General features: G+C 44.1%; 1 protein-coding gene across 1 annotated transcript in view; it reads right to left on the bottom strand.

The window, feature by feature from the left end:
* The window catches only part of DPYSL5 (dihydropyrimidinase like 5), an 87,181-nt gene extending 71,180 nt beyond the window's left edge, over nucleotides 1-16,001 (bottom strand). The window contains exon 1 of the mRNA XM_043469141.1: nucleotides 15,714-16,001. The gene's annotated coding sequence lies outside the window, so the exon portion shown is untranslated. The remainder of the gene's footprint in view (nucleotides 1-15,713) is intronic.
* Nucleotides 16,002-16,306: the final 305 nt, after the last annotated feature.

The raw sequence follows: 16,306 nt of genomic DNA on the forward strand, positions 1-16,306 counted from the left end.
GTACACCTAGAAAGCCTAAGAAAATTGGTAAGATAACCAATTACAAGGTAAATATAATAAAAGTAAAATATTATTTCCTATGCTAGTAGCCAGCCAGCTAGAAACAGAAATAAGAAAAAATGTTGTGTTCACAGTAGTGAAAAACATTGGAAAACCTTAAGCATAAAAAAAAAACCACTGAGAATAGTTGAGAAAAGGCAAATCTAAATATAAAGTATTTTATTTGTTTGTATTTATTTTGTTCAGAGGCTGCCCAGTGTTGAGGGTGGGAAAGAGAGTAAATACAGATGGGCATGAATTTTTGGGGGGTGATAGAAATTTTCTAAAATTAAACTGCCTGATGGTGGCGTAACTCTTTAAATACACTAATAATCAGTGAATTGTACACTTAAAATCTGTGAATGTTATTGTATGCAAGTTATATCTCAATACAAATTCACACAAAAAGAGACCAAGAATAAAAAAACTAAGGCACAGACTCCTATAGAACTTCTCAAAGTACACAAAATAGGATCTAAACAAAATGAAACAAATATATTCTCAGACAGGAAAAGCTAATATTATAAAATGTCAATTCTCTGCAAAATGATAGATAAATGTAGCAACATTCCTATTAGAATTCCCAAAGGGTTTATTTTGAAATGGATAATGGAATTGAGTAGAGTCAAAAAATTGTGAAAAGAAACACTATGGGGTAGATAAAGGACTTCACTGGAATAATAAAAGATACTATATGAAATTACTGTAATTAAAGCTGTATGGTATCAGCATATGATGAGACAGATAAATGGAACAGAGTAAGGTGCTTGGTAGCAGGTTTCAATTAAATCCAACAAAAGAGATATTTCAGTTCAGCAGGGGGAAAATGATTTACTTGATAATAGATGGGGCTGGCATCATTGGCTATTTGTCTGGAAGAAAATTAAGCAGGCTCCCTTACCTTACAGCATATATCCAAATCTGTAATCCATCTGGTTTTAATTTAAATGTAAAATATTAAGCAATTAAAAATATTAGAAGGAAGGCCAGGAAAATACATGTACAACCCAGTAGCAGGGGAGACCTTTTACATCAATCTAGAAACCAAGAAGCCATAAAAGTCAATTTCTGACTTTATAAAAATTTTTAAATGTGATATTACAGAAAATGATATAATTTGATATAAAAATGATATAGAAATAAAGTCAATAAACAGTAAATAGCCTGAGAAAACATGTGGAATGCATATGACAACTATAAGTCTTACAAATTGATAAGCAAAATACAACCAAGAGAAAGATAGCCACAGGATATGGGTAAGTGACATAGAAGAGCAAATCTAAATGACCAACAACATATAAAAAGATGTTCAACCTCGCTAGTAATCAAGGAGATGTAAATAAAAGCCACAATAAGGCATCATTTCACATTCATTAGAACTGGCAAAAAATCCAGGGTGATACCTGATGACTTCGGGGCAGAGGGTGCAGGCTGGGAGAGCTTGGACAGACACTGTTGATAGAAATGTAAATTATTACATGCTTTTGGGAAATAGTCTGAAAGCCTCTATTAAAGTTTTAAAAAGATCTCTGACTCAGCAACTTCACTCATAGGGTTCCATCCACAGAAATAAAAGCACAAGAACGCAAGGAGACATGTACAGAAAGTCCACTGCAGCATGGCTGGTAGGGTGAAACTAGAAAACTAGAAGCAAATTGAATACCCACCAGTGCGGAATGGAGGAAAAATCTGAGGTACTCTCCAAAGGAAAACTGTGTCTCTACTTATAACACTTCTGACACTAACCACGGGAAGTTAGTGCAGGCTCCCCAGGTTAAGGGCTCAGTCCCATCAGATTGTCTCCAGCTGCAGACGCCAGTCCCCTGGGTTGTCACCTGTACTTCCGACCATCTCAGTATGAATCTGGGGTTCCCACAATGCCCTCCTCGAGCTTGTTAATTCACCAGAACAGCTCACAAACCTCAGAGAAACACTTAACTTACAACTAAGTATATTCTTGCCTGGAGAATCTCCATGGACAAAGGAGCCTTTAGGGCTGCAAGCCCATGAGGTCACAAAGAATCAGACACGACTGAGCGACTAACCACAGCACAGCAGAGCACTGGATATAACTTAGGAACAGCCAAATGGAAGACACGCACAGGGCCAGATCTGGGGAAGGGACTTGGAGCTCCCATACCCTCACTGGTGTACTACCCTCCCAACACCTCAATGCATTCAGCCATACGGGAGTTCTCTAAACTCCTCTGGGTTTTTATGGAGGTTCCATTACAAAGGCATGAGTGAATAAATCATTGGGCATTGGTGATTAACTCAATCTCTAGCTCCTTTTCCTCTCCCTGGAAGTGGGGTGAGGGCTGAGGGGTGGGACTGAAAGTTCCAGCTATCAATCACCTAGTTGGTTCCCTTGACAACCAGCTCCCAGCCTCAGAGTTACCTTATTAGCATAAACTCAGGTAAGGTTGAAAGGGGCTTATTATGAATAACAAGACACTCCTCTCACCCCAATCACTCAGAAAATTAAGAGTTTTATGAACTCTGTGCCAGCTAGGAATGACAACCAAATATTCTTATTATATCACAATATCATATTATCCACACCATAGAATATAATGCAGTTTTTAAAGTTAGATCTATACCAATTGGCTTAAAGGTTCTTCCAAGATGTAATAAGACAAGTTGTATAGATGATATATTTTACCAATAAAAATTATGTATCCATGATATCGACACATAAACATAAACATAAAAGGATCCTCTTCTTGCAAAATGAACAAAGGTGAAAAATACCTAGGTATATTATACTAATATGGGCTTCCCGGATGGCACTAGTGGTAAAGAACTTGCCTGCCATTGCAGAAGACTTAAGTCGGGGTTTAATCCCTGGTTCAGGAAGATCCCCTGGAGAAGGAAATGGCAACCTGCTTCAGTATTCTTTCCCGGAGAATCCCATGGACAGTGGAGCCTGGTGGGCTATAGTCCCTAGGGTCACAAAGATTGGACATGACTGAAATGACTTAGCACACAGGCACGCATATGTTTATACACAGTAATGTATAAGGAATGAAACATGAGTGAGGGTGAGGAGGTGGTATTTAGTTGGAGAAGAGGAAGAGAGAGGAAATGGGAGAGGGGAGAGTCTAATTTTTAAAAAAGAAAGGAAAAAATGTCAACAATTAAAACTGAAAAGGGACTTCCCTGGTGGCCCAGTGGTTAAGAACCCGCCTTCCAATGCAGGAGGCGTGGGTTCAATCCTTGGTCTGGTAACTAAGATTCCACATGTGGTGGGGGAGGGAGGCATGGGGCGGTGGGGTGGCGGGGAGCAAAGACTCAGAAAGATAATGATAAAAAAGCAGTGGATTCATAGGAGGTAAAATGGGTGAAGAAAACATGGACTAGAAACAGGGATACAGGAGAGCTGTGAATTATTTTTCTATGCTGTTTAAAAATTACCATAAACGTAGTGGTTTAAAACAACGCCTATTTATTACCTCACTTTCTGTGGGTCAGGAGTCCTAAGTTCTTGGCTTAGAGCCTCACAGGCTACAGTCACGGTGTTGGACAGGCTGTGCTCTCATCTGGAGGCCTGCCAGGGAAGAACTCAATTGCAAGCTCACTCAGGTTGACAGAATTCATTTCCTTACGGACACAGGCTTCTAGCTAGAGGCCACTCAGCTCCCAGAGGCTACATAATTTTTTGCCAAGCGGGCCTTCCCAGCACAGCCACTTACTCATTAAGTCATGTCTCTAGAGCAAGTCTGCTCACAAGATGGGGTCTTAAATCATATAACAGTCATGGCATGATATCCCCATCATGTTGACAGTGTTCTCTTGGTCAAAAGCAAGTCACAGGAAGAGACCACACCAAGGTGTGAATTCAGGAGTCTGCCTTTATGGTCCTTACAGAGAAAACATGACCACAGGTAACCAGAATGCAAAGCAGAATGAAACGAACAGTCTACACAAGGGAACTAATTCCGTAGGAGGATCCAGTGGTCTCTTAGCCTGTCACTGGAGACCAAAGAGTATCAGAAACTGTCTGCACTGACACAGCTCACTGGACTTAAATTGCCCTGGAGGTTCTTCCTCTGTGAAATGATTAAGTGTTGTCTATGGTTCTTTTTAGCCCTAATACCCTATGCTGACACCTGGCCCACTGTGGTGGTGGTGGTTTTTTAGTCTCTAAGTTGCCCCTGACTCTTTCACAACCCCATGGACTGTAGCCCACCAGGTTCTTTCTGTTTCATGGGATTTTCCAGGCAAGAATACTGGAGTGGGTTGCCACACCCTCCTCCAGGGAATGTTCCCCACCCAGGGATTGAACCTATGACTCCTGCCTTTGCAGGCACGTTCTTTACCAGGGAAGCCCATATGTATATATTTTACATGTGTGTTAGTCGCTCAGTCATGTCCAACTCTTTGCGACCCCATGGACTGTAGCCTGCCAGGCTTCTCTGTCTATGGAATTCTCCAGGCAAGAATACTGGAGTGGATTGCCATTCCCTTCTCCAGAGGAAATTCCCAACCCAGGGATTGAACCCTGGTCTCCTGCATTGCAGGCAGGTTCTTTACCATTTGAGCCACAGGGAAGTCCATATATACATACATTTCACACAGATGGCAACATGCATTTAATATTGGTCTGCCTGCTTTCTTCCTATTCAGTGATACGTACTAGAGGTTGTTCTTTATCAGATCAGAAATTATCTGCCTTGGAACTTTCCTGGTAGTCCAGACTCTGCCTTTCCAACACAGGGGACATGGGTCTGATCCCTGGTCAGGAAACAAAGATCCCACATATGGAGGGGCAAAAAATTTCTTTGTAAGGGTGGATCATGACGTATTTAACTAGCTCTCCAATTTTGAGAATTTAGGTTGGGTCTAAGTTATTTTTTGCTAGTACTAATAATGCTGCAACAATATCCTTTCCTATATTTCATTGTGCACATACACTTATACATTTTTAGGATAAATTCCCAGAAGCGGTATTGCTGTGTTAAAGGGTGTAAGCAGTTTTCGTTTTAATAGATGGTGCTGCAAGTCTGCTAGTTTGAGTTGGGAAGGAATCACGAAGGTCTCAGTAGCAGCACAGTATGGCTGGCACAGAACATCTGAGCTGCCAGATAGGATCTAGTCTCCACCTCCTCACTGAACAGAGGAGGGAACTGAGCCTTTGTGGCTGAACTTCTCAGGTGCTCTCTATTCCCTCTGCACCAGTTATCATGTTGTCCAGCCTGTTCACTTGACAAGCATGTACTTTGACAATATTGTTATATATCTTTATGTATCTAAAAGCACCTAACTTGAGCATCCGGAGAATACATTAGCTCCACTTACTGAGTACTTACGATGTGACCCCGAGGCTCCTTGCATATTTTCCCCTGAGTCCTCCTCATAAAGCTATGATCTTTAAATCACAAGGTAACCAAGGCTTGGGAAGATCAGGTGACTTTGTCTAAGGTCTCTCGTGTCTAGAGAGTAGCAGTCAGGACTCAAACTCCATCTCTCTCCCATGTGCAAGCTCCTTCCTGGAAATTGCACTGTTCCTTGCAGGCACTACGAAAATACGTGAGAGGAAGTTTGAGCCCATCTCCAAAACAGCTCAGTGCAATTTAAGTCCAGTTACTGGGTTGTGAGTAAACCTCTCACTTGCCAGGCTGTTCCAACAGTCATTTCTGGGTCCTGGCTATTTGCACTCTACTGGCAGATATTTAGAATTTAACAAAGTATTGGATGCCTCTCACAACTGTTTCATCTCTTATCAACTTGGTGACCATTTGATTTCTTCCACAATGGCCAACTTTTGGTGCTATCTGCTATTAAAAGATAATATAATTTTATAGAATTTATTAGTAAAATTGGCTTTACTTGGAGTCCTTTGTCTTCCAAATTATTATTACAGGTACTGTTTGTAAAATGATTGATTATCTCTACAAATTCTTACATTATTCCTACCTTTCCACAAATTCTTTGATAAACAACTTGCCAGCTAAGACTAATTAGAAGGCATTCTCTGATCAGGGAATTCTGTGACATGTATTATGCATTTCAAGGAATTAACATGCATTTATGCATTTCTCCTCACGTGAAAACTATCCGGTATTATGACTAAAATTGCATCTCCCACATCACTCCTTTTTTTTTTTTTTTAAAGGGAATCTTGATTCTCAAAAACATATTATCAGCTGGGTGATAAAAAATCATGTATGTGATGTTCACAATGATGTAAACACTACCTAAAAATTTAAAAATCGACCATAATCTAAATATTCATAAGTAAACACTCAAATATAGCCCATTTCAATGAAACAATAGGCAGTCATTGAAAGTTTACATTTCTAAATTAGGCAGAGACACAGAAAAGTTTTTTTCTCATGTCAAATGAAAGAACAAAATACAGTATCCACAATAGTGGATTCATGTTGTGGTTACAACTCTGTGAAAATTATGTTGAGTATATGGATGAGAGTTGGATGAAACAAGCAAACATTTCACTAGCTGTACCAGCAAAATGGTCTATAAGTGGTTTTATAACTGATTAAATATTGGAGGAGTATACATTTTAAAGTGTGAAACTAAATCCTATATTAAAAGAGATATGAAAATATCCATGTCTTTAAGGGACTTAGAGATTAAGCAGTAAATCTATATTTAAAGCAGTGGATAAATCTGATCTCACTTGCTTGTATGAGGACCAATCAAACATGGCAGGCTACATGGCAAGAGAAAATTCTTTTTCAGGAACAACTTGGGCTGTGAATGAGTGTCGTAAAAAACCAGGCAAGTTAGGGGTTCATGACCACCTTGTCACACTCCTTTGGTGGCAAAGGTTTCTTACCACCATCCTCTAATTGTACCTAAACTACTGCCCTTGATCTGCATTGGCCACATTTATCATTGCCATCTCTCCTGGGCCAACAGTGAAGACTGGCTATGGAGAAGAGATGGATTTGCCTATATCCACAATCTGGAGGCTACTGTTCATGTCTTCCATTATAATCCTATTGTAAAAATAATGTGCATTGGGAACCATATTCAATATTTTTTAATAACCCATAAAGGAAAAGAATCTGAAAAAGAATATATATGTATGTTATATATATATATATTCAGATAGAGATCTATCTGAATCACTTTATTGTATACCTAAACTAACGCAGCATTGTAAATGAACTATACTTGAATTAAAAAGAGAGAAAAAAGTAAATAAATAAGATTAGTGAAAAGTGAAAGTGTTAGTTGCTTAGCTGTATCCGACTCTATGCGACCCCATGGACTGTAGCCTGCCAGGCTCCTCTATCCATGAAATTCTCCCCGCAGGAACACTGGAATGGATAGCCATTCCCTTCTCCAGAGGATCTCCCCAACCCAAGGATCCAATCCAGGTCTCCTGCATTGTAGGAAGATTCTTTTACCACCTGAGTCACCAGAGAAACCCTAAATAAGATTAACATCCCCCTCCCCCAAATTGTGCAGTTTAAGTCTTTTTTAAAAACGCACAAAAATGGGATATATGCTATAATTCTTATTTCCAAGTAAGAAATCTGAACTTTCTCCCTGCACACATAGAGCCTGTGCTCTGCAACAAGAGAAGCCACCGCAATGAGAAGCCTGAGCACAGCAAATAGAGAGTAACCCCCTCTAGCTTGCCACAACTAGAGAAATGAAGACTCAGCACAGCCAAATAAATAAGATAAATAAATAAATAAAATTAAAAGAAAAACAGAAAAATACCAAAAAATAGTTACAATAAAAAAAAATATCTGAACTTTCTGATTCCAAGTTGGTACTTTTTGAGGAATTTTTTAAGTCACCAAAATCACACAATTCAAAATTGCAATTTGACCTAATACAAGAAAAGTTAACAGAATAAAAATCGCTTGTTAATCTTGTTCAAATATGACTAGTCATTTCCTAAATGATCTTTGGACCCACACTGCAACTATAACCTGATTCTCAGCTTTTCCTTAAGAAACAGAAGTAAGGAAGTAGCTGTAGCAAGCCCAAGCACAACCATTAATTTTTAAATGTTCATTTCAGCTACTGTGGAGTCAGACATAGCCAGAGTTCTATTTTTTACTGAAGAGTAAGAGTTTAAAACCAATCTCTGATCAAACCACAAAATCATGCCAGCATTTAGGGCTTCTAAAAACAGTTTAATCACAGCATTGCATGCCTTGGGATTGACTTTTTTTAAAAAGTTCACCATTAGTCTTACTATTTGGCACAGTCTACTAAAACATAACATATGCATATCCTTGACCCGAATCCTATTCCTAAATATATACCCAAGAGAAACACATGTTTGTTCACCAAAAGATGTGTGCTAGAATAGTCACAATGAAACTATTCACAGTAGCATCAAACAAAAACTAGCCAAAGACCCATTAACAACATAATGCATAGTAAATTGCGGTACATTTACACAATGGAATGCTATATAGCAATGAAAATGAGCATATGAAATGCAGCAAATGTAACAGTGAGCAAAAGAAGCCACCTTCTGAAAGAGTACCCAGTATAAGTGTCCATCTGTAAAAAGTTCAAAAATAGGCAAAGCTGATCTATGCTGATAGTGGTTAGAGACGCCGGAAGAGTAGTGACTAGGAGGCGACTGAAGGGGGGCTTTGGGGTATGTGCTAGTAACCTGTTTCTTGATCAGGTGAGGTTACATGGCCATGTTCAGTTTGTGAAAATTCAGTCAGCTATACACTTATGATTTGTATATTTTTCTGTATATCTGTTCGGTTCAGTTCAGTTGCTCAGTGTCCAACTCTTTGCGACCCCATGGACTGCAGCACTCCAGGTTTATATATCTGTTACACTTTACTAAAAAGTTTAAAAAATGAAAATACTTTAAAAATACACGCTCAGCACCCCCAAACTACCATTTTATGTATGTGTGTGGCCCATATATCCGGCAACATGCCAAACTTAAAACATTCTGAGTAACTTCCTTAAAGCTGAGTTTCACATCTGTTGAAAAAGAGCAGTAAAGGAACAAAAAAAAGCAGTAAAGGAAAAAATCGGGGGCTACATTTGAATTTTACAACAGAATGAATGTATCGATCCACAAAGACATAAATCTGGATAAAGTGCTAAAAATGAGAAAGGAGGCGACTTCTCCATCAATAGTGGGTCATGCTCTGGGGGATGACAAAGGGAAGGAAAGAACCAGACAAAGGCAGGGAGAATAAAGACCGAAAGGCCTGAGAAACTGGAGGGAGCCCATGGCAGATTTGAAATCAACAAAGGGAATGCCTGTCAGGGGACACTGAATGGACATGAAGGTAGTGTGACTGAGTCCTAGGCACTGCTACTCTGTACAAGACACTTTCACGAGGAGTGGAGACAGTGACAGACCCCAAACTCTTTGCCGAGCCAATGAAAATGGACAGATGTTGGGAGGTGAAGAGTGACACAATGCCTAATTCAGAATGCAGATATTCTCCTGTTGTTTTGTTGTTTTGTTTTTTGGCCGGTCCTGAATGCAGGATCTTAGTTCCCCAACTAAGGATGGAACCTGTGCCTCCTGCTGGTGCCTTCTGCTGGGGAAGTGAGTCTTATCCACTGGACTGCCAGGGAAGTACCTCTCCTGCCTTGATTCAAGAGAATCTAGAATCTAGTCATTAGTAAAACCTCAAACTCACTTGAGTCAAATGAAATATTATCTATTTAAATGCTTGCTGTGAGCAACAATTTGTGCTAGAAGCTACATGGATGAAAAAGAGAGATCCAAATTGTATTTTCAACAAGGTAAGGGGCAGCATTTTGTAGTGGGATAAATAGGCCATTGCTAATTCTTTAGTTTATTGCAAATAAGGCTCTTAGCTTGGGGTAGTGTTTAAAAAAGCATGGACCCTGTGATAGTTTTTTTGTGCGTGTGTCACCTTGGCTAGGCTACCGTAGTCAGTCATCCAGTCAAACACATCTAAATGTGTTGCTGGGAGGGTATTTTATAGGTATGGTTATGCCAGTTGACTTTATGATTTTCCCCAATAATGTAGGTGGGCCTCATACAATGTAGTCGAATGTAGCTGAAGGACCTTAAGAGAAAAACCAAGGTTTCCCAGAAGAGGAAGAAATTCTGCTTTAAGACTAACCATTATGGGGTCCTTGCAACATTAGCTCCCACCTGAAAACTTCCAGCCCACTAGCCTGCCCTACATACATCAGACTTGCCAGCCCCCACAGTCTCATAAGCCAATCCTTATTGGTCTGTTTCTCTGGAGAACTCTGACTCATATAGGCTCTGAGCAGAGCCCGTGGGTGCAAAGCTTTTCTCTGTCACTTCTCATTTGTTTCATCTGTAAAATGGGGATAATAACAGTACTGTACTCAACTCATAGCAACTAGAACAACCCCTAGCACAGAGCAAGTACTTTGAAAGTTTTTGTTAAATGGGTAATTCTGTGCTGCTGAGTTTATTTCTTAGGTAGAAAACTTGAGATATTTTTATTCCCAAGAATTTTCCATCAACCAAACATGATCACTCTTTCCCACACCAACAGAACAGTCTCAGAACAGCTGTCTCAACCAGTTAAGGATGCCTAATTGTTCTTTAGATGATGGAGGAGCAGGAGCAGTTGCCAGGCCAACTCTATACACAGGAAAGTTTTGGCAAAGCTGGGTCAGAGCAGTTCTGGAACATTCTTAACTCTGCAAGTCCTCAGCTGCTCAAAACAGCTGTGCTTAAGGAGGCTGACAGTCAACACAGAGCTATTCCTACTATTTACAGAGTGGGACCTTCAGAACAGAGTCCTAATCATTCTTTCTATTCCCACTATTGATAACCCTATAGCAGCTTACCCTGACCTCTGGGGATGAAAGATTAAACAAGGAATCAAAATATTTTTAGGGGCACACATTCTGGGGTGAGAGTATGATGATGGTGCTGATGGTGGTAACTGACATTTATTGAGAACTTACTAGGGGCCAGACTCTGTTCTCAGGCTATACATACGTTAACTCATATAAACCTCATTGAATAAATGAAGAAACTGAGTCCTTAAGATAAAAATTAGTCGTTTAAGGATGGACAGACATGGAGAAGGAAATGGCAACCCACTCCAGTACTCTTGCCAGGAAAATCCCATGGGCGGAGGAGCCTCGTAAGCTACAGTCCATGGGGTCACGAAGAGTCGGACATGCCTGAGCTATGATGACACAGATATGAAGTAAAACATAGGGCTATCTTTTAAAAAAAAAAAGGATGGACAGACAGCAAGTGTTGGGGCTGGGACTCAACTTCCAGCTTTCTGGCTCAGAGCCAGGTTCTCCTTCCTGTGTACATTGCCTCTGAGTCTGGATTGTAAAGAGGGAGTCCATGTGGGAGGAGGCAAAGGAACAGCACAGAACTGGGCTGTGATTGATCAGAGGGCATGAGAGGGTCGGGGATGCTATGGTTAAGTCCATTTATTTTAGATGGAAGAAATTTCCAAAATTGAAGTAGAACATATACAATATTCTTTCATGAAATTCTTTTAAGTATATAATGTGTCTGCTTTTATACATAAATATCAACATTCATTAAAGTCATACCACAGTATTTGCACCTTTCATTTTCATATAAAAATTTAAGACAAAGTGATCTTGAAATTATTTCTTATTTGTTCACTAGCAGTACAAGAAAATCAAATACCTTCTTACTTGATTACTCTCATTTGATTACATTTTATACCAACTTCTCCTTACAGGTTTTCACATTGACAAAGGTTTCCTGTATCATTGTTCTTCTCTAGGTGACTGTCAATTAAGTCTTTAGAACACTTTTCTGAAATATTTTCTTATAGCTCAGAAATCAAAAATGTGTGAACAGGATTAGATTCTATCAGAATTAGCTTCTATCAGAATTAGGTTAGCTTTGACACCAGAAAGATAGACTGGGTCTTACATACTCTTTTCTAATAGTACCAACTCCCCTGGCTCTCAATATTAAACTAAATTCTGATTTACTCCAGAAATTTATCCACAGTTGTGATGGCCTTTGGCTTACAGTTCCATTCCCTGAAGCTGAATTGTCAAAGGAGCTGTTATCAAAGAGGGAGAATTCTCAGATATCCATGGCAGAAAGACAGGAAGAGGTAGAGGTACCACAGATGAAGCCTATACCAAGTCCTCAAACCTGATTTTGGCCAATTGTACACACTTGCCTTGCTGGGTAACTGCTTCCAGTGGTGGAAACATGCAGTGTATTTAGAATACTATTACCCTGACTTAAATCTGAAGAGGTTATGCTGAAAACGGCCAAGTGTTCATGTCCCACAAACATCTTTTGTATACCTAGCTGAGGTTCCCAAAGTCAGGGAGATGGGAGTTAAGAATGGCACTCTATGGACTTCTCTGGTGGTCCAGTGGTTAAGACTCCACGCCTCCACTGCAGGAGGTGTTGGTTCAACCCCGGTCAGGATACTAAGATCTCACATGCTGCCCATGTGGGCACTCTAGAATTCTAGGGACATAAGGTTCTTTTCTACAGCCACCTGCCTCTCTTATCTGTCTCCCAGGCATTTTCACAGGGCAGGTAGGAGGATACTGCTTTCTATCTTCCTTGCAGAAATGGGCAGGTCATACTAATATTCCTTATCTATGAACTGACTCCCCACGAGGAAAAAATTGGATTGGATGTTCACACAGTGCTCTAAAATAATAGGATTACACCCTTAAGTCCATAAAATTCTCTCAAGAAGAACAAGCTAACAAAATATGTCTCATTGGGAGTTTTTTCATAAGAAAAAAAAACTTTAGTACCAGATTTTGGGTGTTCTAATATAGAGATTCTTGGTTTTCACTTACTCTGGGCTCCTCTGTCCATGGAATTCTCTTGGCAAGAATACTGGAGTGGGTAGCCATTCTCTTCTCCATGGGATGTTCCCGACCCAGGAATTGAACCCCAGTCTCCCACATTGCAGACAGATTCTTTACTCTTTGAGCCACCAGGGATCCAATATAGAGATTCCTGGTTTTCACTTACTCTGGAGATAGATCGGTCTATTATTTTAGTTAAATACATCCAATGAACAACATTCCAGCTAGTCCTTTGTAAATTCCGAGAGGCACATCTGCAAAACATCATCCTTTAAACATCAGGACAGAGCCTACTGTTGCTACTGCTGGGTACAGCCCAGGTAGGAAGAATTCACATTGGCAGCTACCATATGTGCTGGGCAATAGGCGACAGTCACATCAGTCCCTCACCTTATACATCAACCCGAGTAAAATCCTAAGGTTTCAAAGCCAGGTTATGAGAGCCCAAAGGCTCATCAGTCAACTTCAGGCCAAATATGTCACAGCGATTTTTCCTATGATGGTCTGCTTGTCATCGAGCCAAGCTTCTTCCTTCACTCTTGGAATAAAAATGCTTCTGGCTTGCTTTTTGTTTGTTTTGTCTTTTTAAAATGAATGACCATTTAAAAAAAATAAAAATAAAATGAATGACCATTTAAAAGTATAAGTCTATGCTAAAGAGTCACCTTTAATATCAACTGAACAATCATCAAAGAAAACCTGTAAAACTGAATGTTGGTTTCTGGCTGTCATCTCACATGTTAAGACGTTGCTAGCCTGGTGTGAAAGATGCTTAGACAGCAAGCAAGACTGAATGCATGGAAAGCTCTGTTGAGCTCCTTTTTGTGTTTCCATTTCTGTCCATCTGCTTTCCCATGGGCAAGAAGACGCCTCCTATCACAGAGTCGTCCCTCTCTTAGGTCAGCAGACACTACAAGTGAAATTTGCAAAGGATGGATACACTGGCTTGGGTGTGGTCACCGGCAAAGGCAAGCATTGGTCCCCTAGCTGCCGGCTTTAAGTCCAGGAGCTACACCCGTGGCGGGTGATCTCCTCGACTGCTTCTCTCCATTCTATCACAAATCGCACCAGCCCTGATTGCCCCCTCTCAGAACGCACAGCACACGCGTCCGCCTCGTCAGACAAAGCCGGCTACTCAGGGAGCCCGCTCAGCACCGAGGCGACCTCCACAGGTCTTCCCCCACCCCGACCGTCTCGGTGGTTGGTCAGCAGCAAGGGGCAGGGGGCGGCGCCGCAACCAGAAGGTACCAAAGCCAGGGGCGGCGTCTGTCTGCGGGTCCCACAGTCTGGGGGGCGGGGATGCGCGACTCACATCAGAGAATTACCAGCGGGGTTTGTTGCCCTAACACAAACCCCAAGAGAAGAGCACGTGCCCTTTGATTTCTCCAGGAGTGTTTTCTGCACCGGAAAACCGCACACTCGGGCTCTAGGGGTGCCCTAGCTCGTGGTGTGGAGGACACCAGTGCCGGCTATTGTTCTCCTGGTCTCCCGGGCGGGAGGCGGCCCCCATCCCGCCTCCCTGGCATCACCTGCCGCTGGACCAAGCCTTTCAGCTCTGCGAAGAAAAGGGTGTGCCTGTGGCGCTGCGGATTATCACAAAACCCTAAACGAGTCCCTAAGGGCTGGTGTCAAGCCGGGAGACAAAGCTCCTTGTAGGGACAGCCGGCTCGGCCCCGGATCCGCCATCCCGAGTCTGTCGCCGGGTCCAAGAGCCACGCCCAGCCAGCCACAGGACCGCCGGGTCCCTAGCCGGGGCTGAGGGTCTTTGGGCCCGAGACCCGCCTCCCCCCACCCCCAGCTGCCTGCCCCTCCCTTCCCGGGAGACCTCCCTCCCCAGGGAGACCCCTCCCTCTCATCGCGTGGGTCTCCTCCTCCCCAGCGTCTACTCTTCTCTAACCCAGGCAGTCTCCACCCTCCCGCATCCCTCCTCCCCTCCACATTCTTCATCAGCCCCAGCCTCGCCTCGCGCCACCTGCTCCGAGCTCCGACCCTCCCTGCTCAGACCCTTCTCTTTCCTCAAACCTGTCTTCAGTGCCCCCTCCTCCCACCCATCCCTATCTTCCATCTTTCGCATCTTTGCTCAAACGGAGGCCTCGCCTCCGCCTCTCTCCATCTCAGCTCCTCTTCAACTCGGACTCCTGCCTCCTCCCCCGGCCTGGGGCGTCTCCCGCCAAGATCGATGCCCCCGGGAGGGCTCCCGCGCTGGGCTCGGGAGAAGGGACCCAGCTTGGCGCCCGCTCTGGGCTGGGCGGCGAACGGCGGGCTTTGTGGTTCAGACAGGTGCCTCCAGAGGCGGCCGGCTAATAGTCCACCCGTTAGCCGGACGGGTGGACGGACCGCTGGGTCCGGTCCAGGCTGGGCAAACTCCAACCCGGAGGCGAGAGGGACAGAGGGTTGTGGGTGTGTATGCTACGGGCGGGGGCGGGGGGGGGGCGGGCTGGCGGTGATCCGTGCGGGCAGAGGACCGCACGCAGATCTAAGGTATCGGGTAGGACGGGCCCACGGCCAGAGAAGCTCCCGCCCAGCCCTCCAGCCATTCACTGCACCTCGACGAGGCTGGGCGTCTACTGTGTGCTAGGAGCGAACGCCTTCCACCAAGCCAGCCTCCTCACCCCAGTTCTTTGCAATCCCACGAGCATCTATTAAACGCCTACTATGAATAAGGTACCGCTCGGCGCTCCGGGAACTCTGTGGGCTTACAAAGAGGAACCGATTAGGGTCCCAATTTAGCCCGAGAAGGCTGCCCCGAATTCCAAACCACACCTCCCGCCGCGTTCCCAGCAGCCGGTTCTCTGGGCGCACTCCGACCCCAGCCCTATTGTGCTCCTCCCAGAGAAACAGACTGTCTGAGATGGACGTCCCAGCCCGGGGAGAATAAGCCCATCGCCCTCCCTGCCATCACCCACTCCTCCGGGATGCCGCGGCTGCGGGGTTCTGTCGGTGGGTGGGTTCTCCTCCTGTCTCGCCGCGGCGCCGGCGCTGCGGGTGCTCTGGGCGGCGCGGCTGCACGCGCGCTCGCTTGATCGCCGCCTTGGCGCGCGGGGGCTTCGGAGTCAGAAGCCGCGAGCGGGGGAGGGGACTTGGGTGGGGGCTGGAGGAGGCCTCCGCCAATCACGGGAGCGACAGCTCCTCCCCAGCGCTCCCCACCTCGCGCTAGCAGGTTAGGGGGAGGCGGGGACCGGCGGCGCCCTGCATCCTCGGCGCCGCGCGCGGCCACCGCCTGGGGACTACAACTCCCGACAGGCCCTGCCGCGGGGCCAGGGTCCGAGAGGGAACGAAGGGCGCGGCCCGAGAACCAGCCGACCCCGGGCGCCCTTCTCCGCGTTCCTTCGTATTTCCATGGTGACTCAAGACACTTCACAAAGCCCGGGCGCTTGAACGCGCTGATGCACGGGTCCCCTGGGACGGCTACCGCGTCCCCTCCCCCCGCAGGACCCCACCCGAGAGGCTGGAACAATGTCCTCGCCGCCTCTCCCTGTCTGCTGGCTGCTGCCGGGCC

This window comes from Cervus canadensis, chromosome 5 (assembly GCF_019320065.1).
Source record: "Cervus canadensis isolate Bull #8, Minnesota chromosome 5, ASM1932006v1, whole genome shotgun sequence".
NCBI classification, from domain to species: Eukaryota; Metazoa; Chordata; class Mammalia; order Artiodactyla; family Cervidae; genus Cervus; species Cervus canadensis.